The 10,455-nt window shown below is 41.2% G+C and overlaps 1 protein-coding gene across 4 annotated transcripts in view; it reads right to left on the reverse strand.

The window, feature by feature from the left end:
* The window catches only part of PPP1R12A (protein phosphatase 1 regulatory subunit 12A), a 124,349-nt gene that overhangs the window by 113,219 nt on the left and 675 nt on the right, over window positions 1-10,455 (reverse strand). The window lies entirely within an intron of this gene.

Raw genomic sequence — 10,455 nt, forward strand, 5'->3', positions numbered from 1 at the left:
TACTAAACTTCCAATGGTACATATAAAATAAGTTGTTCACTTAATCAATTATAGCACTACAATTACCTTACCAAGTACAACCAGGCCCTGAATGTGATAGCTGCTAATAATATTTCACATTTATTTTACATTACCTTCATGAACTGTGAACTGAAAATGCAGATTAAGGGAAAAAAAATTACCAGAACTCTAGAAGTAATTTTACTAAAGCACTGTGTTACACTCAAAACCATATTAGATATTCTTACTAGTCTTTAGTAAGGTTTGTTCAGGGTGTTAGTTTTTCTTACAGGGAAAAGGGAAATGACATGTTTGAGCACAAAGATCTTACTGAAGACAATACAACATTCAAATATTTGGGGAAGCCTCTTAAACAAGACCAAAACCATCAAACTAGCCTACAACTAGCAAAAAGATGAATCAAAACAGTACTTCTGAGGCATACTAAGACAGTACCACAGAATCACCGGGTATACGAAGCTTGTAATGCATATTTTCTAGCTCCTCCAAACAAACTTGATCTGTCTTAGACTTAACAATGTAGTATAATTTTGCTTTTCCAAGGACTGTGAGGGAAAAGCACTTTAAGAATTTGATTGCTGGAGTCCAGCGAGTGTATCTAAGGTGGTCTTGTTTTTCTAAGTATATCAGGGAGTATAGCTCAAGCTGCCACAGATGAATCGTGATTAAAAAGGTAAAGGAACAGTTAACTGAAAATGTTTTCTCCTCAGTCACAGAAATACTTTCTCTTGCATGTTTTCCTTCACAAAAATGAAAAGGCTACATTTAGCTGACTATTCCTATCTGTACCTTAGTACTAACACAACACATTTACCTCACACCCTCTAACCAGTATTTGAAACTAAGTATTTTCCCTGGTTACTACTAACAAACTGGCTACAACTAATACTTTGCAAAGCTGAGGTCCTCCTGAGGGAGAATAAGGAAAATATTCTGGTCTGCATTAATTTAACGTAACCTCATTGTAAGACAATGTTGTCCTTAACGCTGCCTAAACACTAGAACAGCACATTGACTCCAAACTCAACAGCCCTATGAAATTAGATTAACATTGCTATTCATTTGCGAAATGCCAGCCCATCAGCAAGGAATTAGTCAGGAATTACTAGTTTTAAGAGAAAGACAGCTACATACAGAGGTTAGCACTAGGATAATCTAGTTCAAAAAATAACTCTTCCGAGGAAATCAAGGAAAAGGGTAAAATCCCCCTGCGATCTCCCATCCTATTTTCAGTAACAGAATCCAAAAAGCAAGCACTACATCCTTTTAACAAGAATTCCTACACAGAAACAGTGAGAGGTTGCTCACATTCTCATACTTCACATCAGTATCTGCAGTTGCATCCTGTACGGTACGTGTTGCCAAAGCATGAATTTCTCAACACAGCCTCTTCCTGAATTCCAACCGCAGCTCCTCTGAGAACTTCCTTTGCACAAGCTATTATGTGCTATAAGTGATTTTAGATTTTTCTCCTAGTTTTATATTCATTTTGTTTTACACCTGGAACTGTTTACATACTAACTGAAGATCATTTTCCTCTTATTCTAGAGGCAGCAAGCAGCCAGAGAAATACAGATTCTTTTAACAGAGCGTTAAGCTATTTTCCACAGACTGTGAGCAAACAGTACTTGCGAAAAATGAAGTATAATAAAGAATAAAATAATTTAAGTTTCAGTTGCTGAACGTAACCAGTGGTGGTAAACTGTTAAGTCTGGTAAGCTTTCTAAAAGCACTGTTTTATACAGTTTGACAGTGGTGTAACTACTAAATAACAATGTTGTCATCCCAGTATTTGCTGATTAAAACCTAAAGCAACTAATTTTTGCCCGAGTTCTCAGCAAGCTAGACACCTAAAGTGACACCTAGACAGTATTTTGGTTTCAAAAGAGGCCCACAAGGATCTCAGATTTGACAGAGGAATGCAGCTCACCAGCGTAGTCTTCATCCTACTGAAGTATTTCAGAAGGTAGCACTGACCACACATCCAATAGTGTATGCTTTCCATCAGCTGTGTTTACCTTTGTTGCCATACTGCCATTTCGCCTTAGAAAAATACTCAAGTGTGAAGTTTCAAGAAAAATTATTAGGTAAATCCTTCCTATGAATTTGAAGCAGAACTGCTAAGAAACAGGTTTCACGTTGCTAGTTCATCTTGGTCATTTTGTAGAAAAACTGAAAAAAAAAGTAACAGGAAAATGAGTCCACAAACAGTGGCATATAAATATTTTAGATGCACATCAGAAAACTCCATACAAGTCTTGGCCTTATGTTGAGGAAGAAACCTCAAATACTCAAGTATGTACACAAGGTGCTTGGGTTACTGTTCCAGTTAATTACTAGGATAGTAAAACAAGAAACTAATCACCTGAGAACTAAAAGTTGCGTAGCAATCACTACCTGCTGTCTAACTGATCATGTCAAGAATAACTGCCACAGTTTACACTCAAGGCCATACATTATGACCAGAGACTCAAAATAAATGGAAGGATATTTCAGACTGATTTTAATTCAAAAATTATTCTGAAGAAATGCATGAAACTTGGCCCCCAAAATGAAGTCTTAAAACTGGAACTGTCTCTAACAACCATTGCTTACAGATATATTGGTATCATAGTACATGGTTTTGTGTTAGCTTTAGATAAAAATGTAAAATGTTTATATGAAGTTACAGTAGTATCAGAACTACTTGCATGTAACCTTGAAGATAAACCTACTGTTATTTTTGTGTGTAGGCCCAAAACAAGGCCACATTGGCTAGTCAACTTCTTTTTCCCCATCAACAGTTTATGGGCATGTTTGGCCTCATTCCGTGATGAATGGGGCGGGGGACCCACAGACCCACACCCCAGGAAGAGGAAAAGGGAAAAAGAGTAGGGAGATGGGCCTAAAAACAAAACAGTGGCAACGATCTGAGGAGAAACAAACTAATTTACTAAATAAGATACTGAAATGCAAAATAACACACTATAATACAATATAATTAAAATTGAAGCTAATGAATCAAATAAAATGAGAGAGTGTCCAAAAACGAAAAGAGGCCTTACTCTAATGCTGGCGGCGAGATGCTGCCGAGATGAGCAGGAGCGAAAAAGGCCATCTCGTGATATGCAAACAGTTTTATCCTTCCCTCTGAACAGAAAAAGGTAACACAGCAGCAAAGTCCTCCGGGAAGTGTAGTTCTTTTTCTCTTCTGAGAACCAGGTACTCGGAACTATCCGCAATCCACGGAACTGGAGCATTAACTCTTTAACTCCCAGTGCACTACATGATGTTATGATGTGGAATACCGATAACCAAAAATCATAAAACCATGACATCCCCTCAGAGGTGTTTCACCATCTTCTTAGAGTCAATTCCTCTCCTCATCCATAGTAACAGACTTTCAGAAGCCATCAGCCTAAGAAATGTATTGTCAAGGGAGATAAGTGCTAACACCTTTCATGCACAAAAAGGAAACCGTCTTGTTCAAAGACTTCATCATATTGTTCTAATTGTTTTCGTAAGTCAAAGATTCAATGTTTGCAGGATAAACATAGTGGTTGAATCCGTGTTCTAGACCAACAAAAAAAAAAACAAGCCCACGCAACAAAAGCTGGGTACCAGGTCTTGTCAAAAGAAAGCATTCAGAATCATTTTATATGTAGGTATATATTGTGAATATATATGCATTTCTCAAAACGTATATATCCCCGTCAAGTATCCTGATCATCTTTTGACTTCTTGTTCTATCCTTATACTCTTGAAAGTACTAGAAAGGAAACAGCTGAGGAATGCCGCCACTCTTATGCCATGCTTTCCATGGACTGTCATTTCAGGAATGCATATAGGGAAAGTAAAGCAGCATGGAATGTCTCCTCCCACCCAGCAGCATCAGAAGCTGCGCAGCTTACCAACAGTTCCACTGCCTTGCAGCTGCACTCCTGTTGGCATTTCTATGTTCCTACAGATCAATAAAGAAACACTGTTAAGCACTGATAAAACGTTTGTGTCATATGCTGCGTATCCTTCTTGGCATATACTACTTCTTGGTAGTATGGCAGTAACAAGGTATAGGTCACAATTTCTTGGTTGCAAAAGTCCCAGAAGGATGTCCCCATGCTATAGCTGTCCAAATCTACAACTGCATTTTATTTCAAAGCTTATTAGTGCATCTAACCTATCTGAACATATTCTTGGATAAACGTAAGCATTTGAATAAACGCGTGTGTGTTCCTCAATCCTGGCAGCTCAGCCTCAAAAGAGACAACTATACAGAAAGCAGCAAGAAATTTACTGGACTCAATTTTTGAGCGGATTGCAGTGCCTTACTAGCCCAAGTAAGAGCTCGCATGGAGGGATAAACAAGTACAGGACTGGCCAAGAGCCTGTCAAACCATCTGTTCCAACTAAAATTTAGCATATATCCTTATGCAGATTCTCAGCTAGAAGACTTAAGTCATACCTCTACTAATGATTTATACTGCCTAGTTCTCCATCTCCTAACCTCAGATCTAGCTAAAAAATTGAAAGTTTCTCATTTGGTAAGTAGTAACAAAATGGTAATCAAGAAACTTGCTATTAAGATGTCAAGATCAAAAAGGCCTCAAAGCAAGCACGCTCACATCACTTTTATTAATGCTTATAATTGCTCATACCTACTCTCAAAAGGTGCTTTCGATGATTTATCATGAAAGCAGTATTTGAAGATACCAAGCATACGCCAGAATACATACAAAACCATGGATAAAGCTTTACTGTAAAAGCAATGCTAATGTTACAGTGAAAATCATACCTAGAGACCAGTAGAAATTGTCCCTGAGCATTACTTCTGGTTGACAGATAATGTAAGGATCAATTCAGACGATAAAGCTTTGAAAGTAGAACTCTTACAACGTGACTAGATGAATAAGTGTAATAAATCTGACAAACAAGGGAAATTGCTTTAAACAATGTAACTACTGCGTGTTAGAATTCATTTGAATGTTCTGTCTGTGCACACAACATCCATAGCAATCAAAACTTTAAAAATATGAAAATTCTGGCTTCAAACTTGGCAGAGCAGACTGGAGATGAGAAACCTAGAAGGGCAAGAAGATTGCTACTACTTTTCTGCTTGGTATTATAGAGGAAACAATTATTCTAAATGCAGCATTTAAAATTTCCACGATTAAAGGACACTTCAAATAATCACATTTTTTCCTCCTCTTGCCTCCATTTCAAAGGGTGCAAAAGAAAAATCTTAAATGACACGATCATTAGGAAGTTAACAAGTACTTACTGTAAGATCTGAACCTAGCTACTGTAACTATGGAGAGAAGGATCTGTGGCCCACACAAGAACCCACTCCAACTACAAAGGCCATTTTAAATGAATGTGTCTCTGTAGTTTAATCACTTACTGAAGTCAACATTACACTTATTTCAGGATTCACTTTCTCTATGCTTTGTTGTAAAGCTGGAGTATTAAACAAAGCAGGACAATGTAATACAAGCTTAACAATGACTAAAATTCTCACTTGTGTATTATCTACAAGAGCTTTAGGGGGTTGTGTGGGTGGGAAGCTGCTTCCCCTCTGAAGAGGAGGATTTAGACATCAGGTTCATAGCTAAGTACAAAATCCTTACGTACAAAAGGAAGTTCTCCTTGATAGCCTTGGAAAATCAGCGGCTTTGCAACATGCAGTAATATTTCCACTCCTCAAAAAGAAGCAGTGCAGATGTCATAGCTGGGAGGTTACCAAGATAGCTTTGAACTATTTCCATGCCTTCCTTATCCTTGGTTGTTGGGTGCTGCTGCTATGATGCAAACACCCTGGAGATTTAAGACTGTAGCAACCTGTTCTTTGCTCTTATGACTTGACATGCTCTGCATGCTGTGGCCCCAGCTCAAATACATGACCTGTGTTATCACTTGTCAAAAAGTATCTCAACAGTACAATCTTAATGCCCTCTATCTAGTCCTAAGGCAATGGGATCCAGAGCAGGTAGAAGTTACAATCCTTTTTCACCTCCGGCTGGAAAGGACCATAACAAAGGTGACAGTCAATGCCTACTGTAGTGATACCCTCCTCTCATCATAATCAGGTAACTACAACTGTACCACCAGGAGCCCCGACATAATTTTTCATTTCAACGACTGCAGAAACTTCCCTCAAGGAAGAAGAACCCATGAAGTAAAACCCAAGCACAGGACTGACAGGAAACACTGGGAGAGCAGAAGTTGTCCTTCACCGGTTAGTAAGAAGCAACCCATGGAACACCTGCAAACAGTTTCTCAGCATCTTAACTAGTACTGATGGACAAATGCAGAGTACTGTTGCCAGCAGCATCAAATAATAAATTGTATTTATAGATATGCAAAACGCAATCCTAAACTGTTATAAGGTTATAAAGTGGGTCAAACAGTCAATTTCATATGTTTATTTATCACATGAAGAGTTGCAGGAAAACACTGATGCTTGCAGTAGAAAAGGGAATAGTCTTTGGGAACTGCTCTGTTTAGCAGTACTTGCGTGCTCCTTCTTGTAGAGGACGAACTCTTCATTATTAGGAAGTCTTCTTGCTGTTCAGCCTTCACCACTGATGGTACCTGGTGTGCTCAGTGATCCTTGTGCACAGCTAGGACAACGTCGCTCTTCCAAGCACCACCACCCCCCCCAAGCAGGGAGAAGCACCAGCACAGCAAGACATCTTCCATGCCATGTGGTGGGATGAGATCACAATAGCCATCTTTCTTCCCAGACAAAGTCCAAAAACCAAGCTATCACCTACTAAAACTGACCCACCACAAAGGAAGAGGGTAGCCAAAAAGCAAGCTGCCTAAGTGGTCATTCGTACATAAGTGCAGCTTCATCTCAGCTGCCTGCTTTCTCAGGAGCAGGCAGGTACTCCACAGCACACACCCATGTTCCCACGGGGGAGCAGCACATGCAGGAAATCCAGGAACTCACTCACATCAGGCCCTCCCCAGCACACACAGCCCTCTTGTGCTGCTGCTCAGAAAGGCTGCACTCCTCCTTCCTGGACAAGCTCTGCGCAACTTTCGTCTAAACTGCTTCCAGACACTTAAGCGGTATGAGCCAGCAAACAAGTCCTCTTTCACAGAGGGCAAGAAATGAGAACGGGAGAGAATCCAAACGCTTTGAGGAAAGACAGGTGCTTGGCCTTTAAGAGGACAGAACTGAATCCCATTCTTAATAAATATGCATGCCCTAGAAGGGACTGGGTTTTACTGAAAACCATATCGTCACTTCTTATTTCAGAACATGCCACTTTTCCCTCCCCTGCAAAAACCATTAATCTGTGAGATCACAGCTCACCTCTGGGCCGTTTTTCTCCATTCAATTGTTATGGCAGTGCAGCCTTTCTTATCTGTATGCTGGAACTCCCTGACAGTGACAGCTGTCAGGTAACACAGTATTTAGGAACATTATCAACATAAAATCCAAGTTTATTGAACAGACTTCCAGTGTGAAATTAGAGCTTAAGTTTATAGATAGGTTTTCTGGTCTTCCAGATACATTATATACACGTACGTACATAAGATATTGTAACAGGATGCGTAAGGATGGATTTCTGCAATATCCTATATTGTATATATTCTCCCACAGATGGATAAATTACATACCCAGTTCTGTCCTTCACGCTGAAGGCCTAACCTGAACGTATGCTGAAAAAGTTCTAAGAGAACAACATCTCAATCCAACACAACATACAGGAATAATAATCATCTAACAGCAAGTTTGTTCCCCAGTTCTGTGAGTTTTTTTTAAACTCAAATTGAATACACGTCCTCAAGTGTAATGCACTAAGTCCATTCGTCTCTGCACACCGAAACATACAACAAGATTACTCAGTGACACTGACAAGAAATGAAAGAAGAACCTGCACATGCTCTTCCCATTCCTTCCAAGCTACCAAGCCAACAGTAATTTCTTCCCCTTGTACACATTAATGGAAACAGTCCTACATAAAGCTTTCTGATATTCTACCCCACTGAAATGGGAGAAGTCCAGCTAATTGCTTCAGTAACAAAATGTGATGCTCCAATAAGGATCAGATCTGAATTTCAGGATTAATAGTACTTTTTCCTTCAGCACCTCCAACCACCCGGGCTGTGGGAACGAAAACAAAAGCAGGCAGCTTAAGCCCTTTCCAGTTAGATATGGCAGTTACAGGAAAAACAAAGGCCCAACAGCAACGGAATTAAACGTTCAGACACAGAACACAAGCGCTGGAGCTAAATGATCTTTAAAGTGCCTTCCAACCTAAGTCATTTCGTGATTCCATTAATTTCTTGTCAATAACTGCATAAAAATATCAGATGCAAGAGCAAAGCCTACCCAAACACGGTAGGATCACTTTGTCCCTGCTATCAACTTTATTCCTGTAAAGCAATAAAATCTACATGGAAACTGACAACCACCACCACCAATGCAACAGCAAGGACAGTAGTTTTCATCAAAATGGGCTTCAACGCTATTGATGTTAGTCAGAACTGTCAGGACAAGTGACAAGTTTCCGAAGAGTTTCCTTTGGGAACAGATACAGCTTTGTTCCATTCCACAGCCAAATCAGATTAAATGAATCCATGTTACGGATGGCACACTGCATGATTTGCACCTTTCATATGGCATATTAAAGGTATTGATAACAATGAAATGAAATAACAGAACAGTCATGGGAAGGGGTTTGTTATTTTGCTATCTCCTCCCTCGCTGTCTTTAAAAAAAAAAGAAAACAAAACAAACAACAGAAAAAAAAAACACAACAGAAAAAGCACACAAACCATAAGATGCCTGGGCTGCCTCAAGAGGATTATCAACTCACAACTGATCTTCTTATTTGCTTTTAATATTGTAAGACCAGAAAAAGCTCTTTGGTATTGCTACAAGGGAGGGCAGGAGAGCGAGCAGAGTTTTAGCAGTGTAAATCTTTATTCCGTTAGACTTTGCCCTTTCAAACTGCAAACTGTCTACAGGTGAAAAGATAGGCAGAATAACACCAGAGTAATTCCGATGCAGGCTTTGCTGTATGTAACGTCAAAATCACTTTGAAAACGCTATCTATAGTCTGTGGAGAAAAACAACATCATTCACCTCTCATTCTCAGGGAGTCGAGTCAGTCATCATCCCTGCCCACCAATCGCTGGCGTGCAGTCGGTGACTTGCAGATCCAAGGATCTAACCAGTTAAGGAATGACTTCTAATACAGAGCTCCCTTCAAGCACAAAGCAATCATAACCTGAATAGAGAAGAATAAATGCACAAAGCCAGGCTCGTAAGCAACAGGGTAGCCTCAAGACAGGTAAGCCTGCTGCAGTAACACTCTGACAGCCTTAACCACAACACGCAGTCATTCTTCCAGTTGAGTTCACAACTGAAAGCAAACACTACGCAGCCGAACAAGTGATGACATACACAGGAAACAGAGCAAAAAGCAGTAAATTTTATATCTTACATTCAGAATAAGATTCTATTCTTTAAGGAACAACTTATATTTGCAGAAATTCATATCCCTGGATGTCTACATGGGCAGAATAACACCCACTGAGTTCACCACTTCATTTTTTGTTTAAGAACAGTGCAATATAACAGTGTCCCAATTACCTCACCTGACCATTCTGGGAAGAACACAACTTGGTCAACCTACATCTCAAGCTTCCACCTTCCCCCTTCCCCTCCCCCCCCCCCGTGAACTAGCAAACATGTTCCAAACTTAAGAACAAGAACCCGGCCTGTCAAAGACATATATGTGCGTTTTTTATATACTTTCTGGCTATCCAGGGAATTTAATATTGTGTGGAAGCTTTAGGCCTTCTAGAAAAAGAAGAACTATTCAGGCAAACCCGCATTATCTCCGGATTGCCACAGCCTTTCCTTATTTGGCTAACGTTTTGAGATTCCAATCAGACTGCTACGAAGTTCAGCGTGCACAAAGCATCCATTTTGAGGAAACTTCACAGCCCGTCTCCCCGCCGTGCCCCTGCCCCGAGTGAAGTTCCCTCTCGGCACCAGCCCCGGCCACACACCCACGCCCGAACAAAGCGACTCGGCTTCCTCGCACTGCTCTCCGACACGCGGAAGAAGGGTGTAAAAGCCCTGCTCCCCTTCAACTTCAGCTCGCACACTGCGGCAGAAGCCATCGCTCAGGAGAGAAGCGGGCTGTTATTGACACGCGTTTCTGTATTCGGCACAAATCGCTAGTTTCCCCTTGGAAACGGGCGCGCGGCGCGGCTCTCCCCGCACATGGAGGAGAGGGGTTTCATCAGCCCAAGCGCAGCCGAACCTCCGGGCGGACGGAGGAAGCCGGAAACCGCCGCGGGGAGCGGCAGCCGCGGGAAGCGACCCCGCGGAGCGCCTCCCCTCACCTGCGGGCCCTGCCCCGGGGGCTCGGGCGGGGCCCGCATCCCGGCCCCGGCGGGGGCAGTTTCCGAGGGTCCCCGCCGCGGGGAGGG

Source organism: Numida meleagris, chromosome 1 (genome assembly GCF_002078875.1).
Source record: "Numida meleagris isolate 19003 breed g44 Domestic line chromosome 1, NumMel1.0, whole genome shotgun sequence".
Taxonomy (NCBI): domain Eukaryota; kingdom Metazoa; phylum Chordata; class Aves; order Galliformes; family Numididae; genus Numida; species Numida meleagris.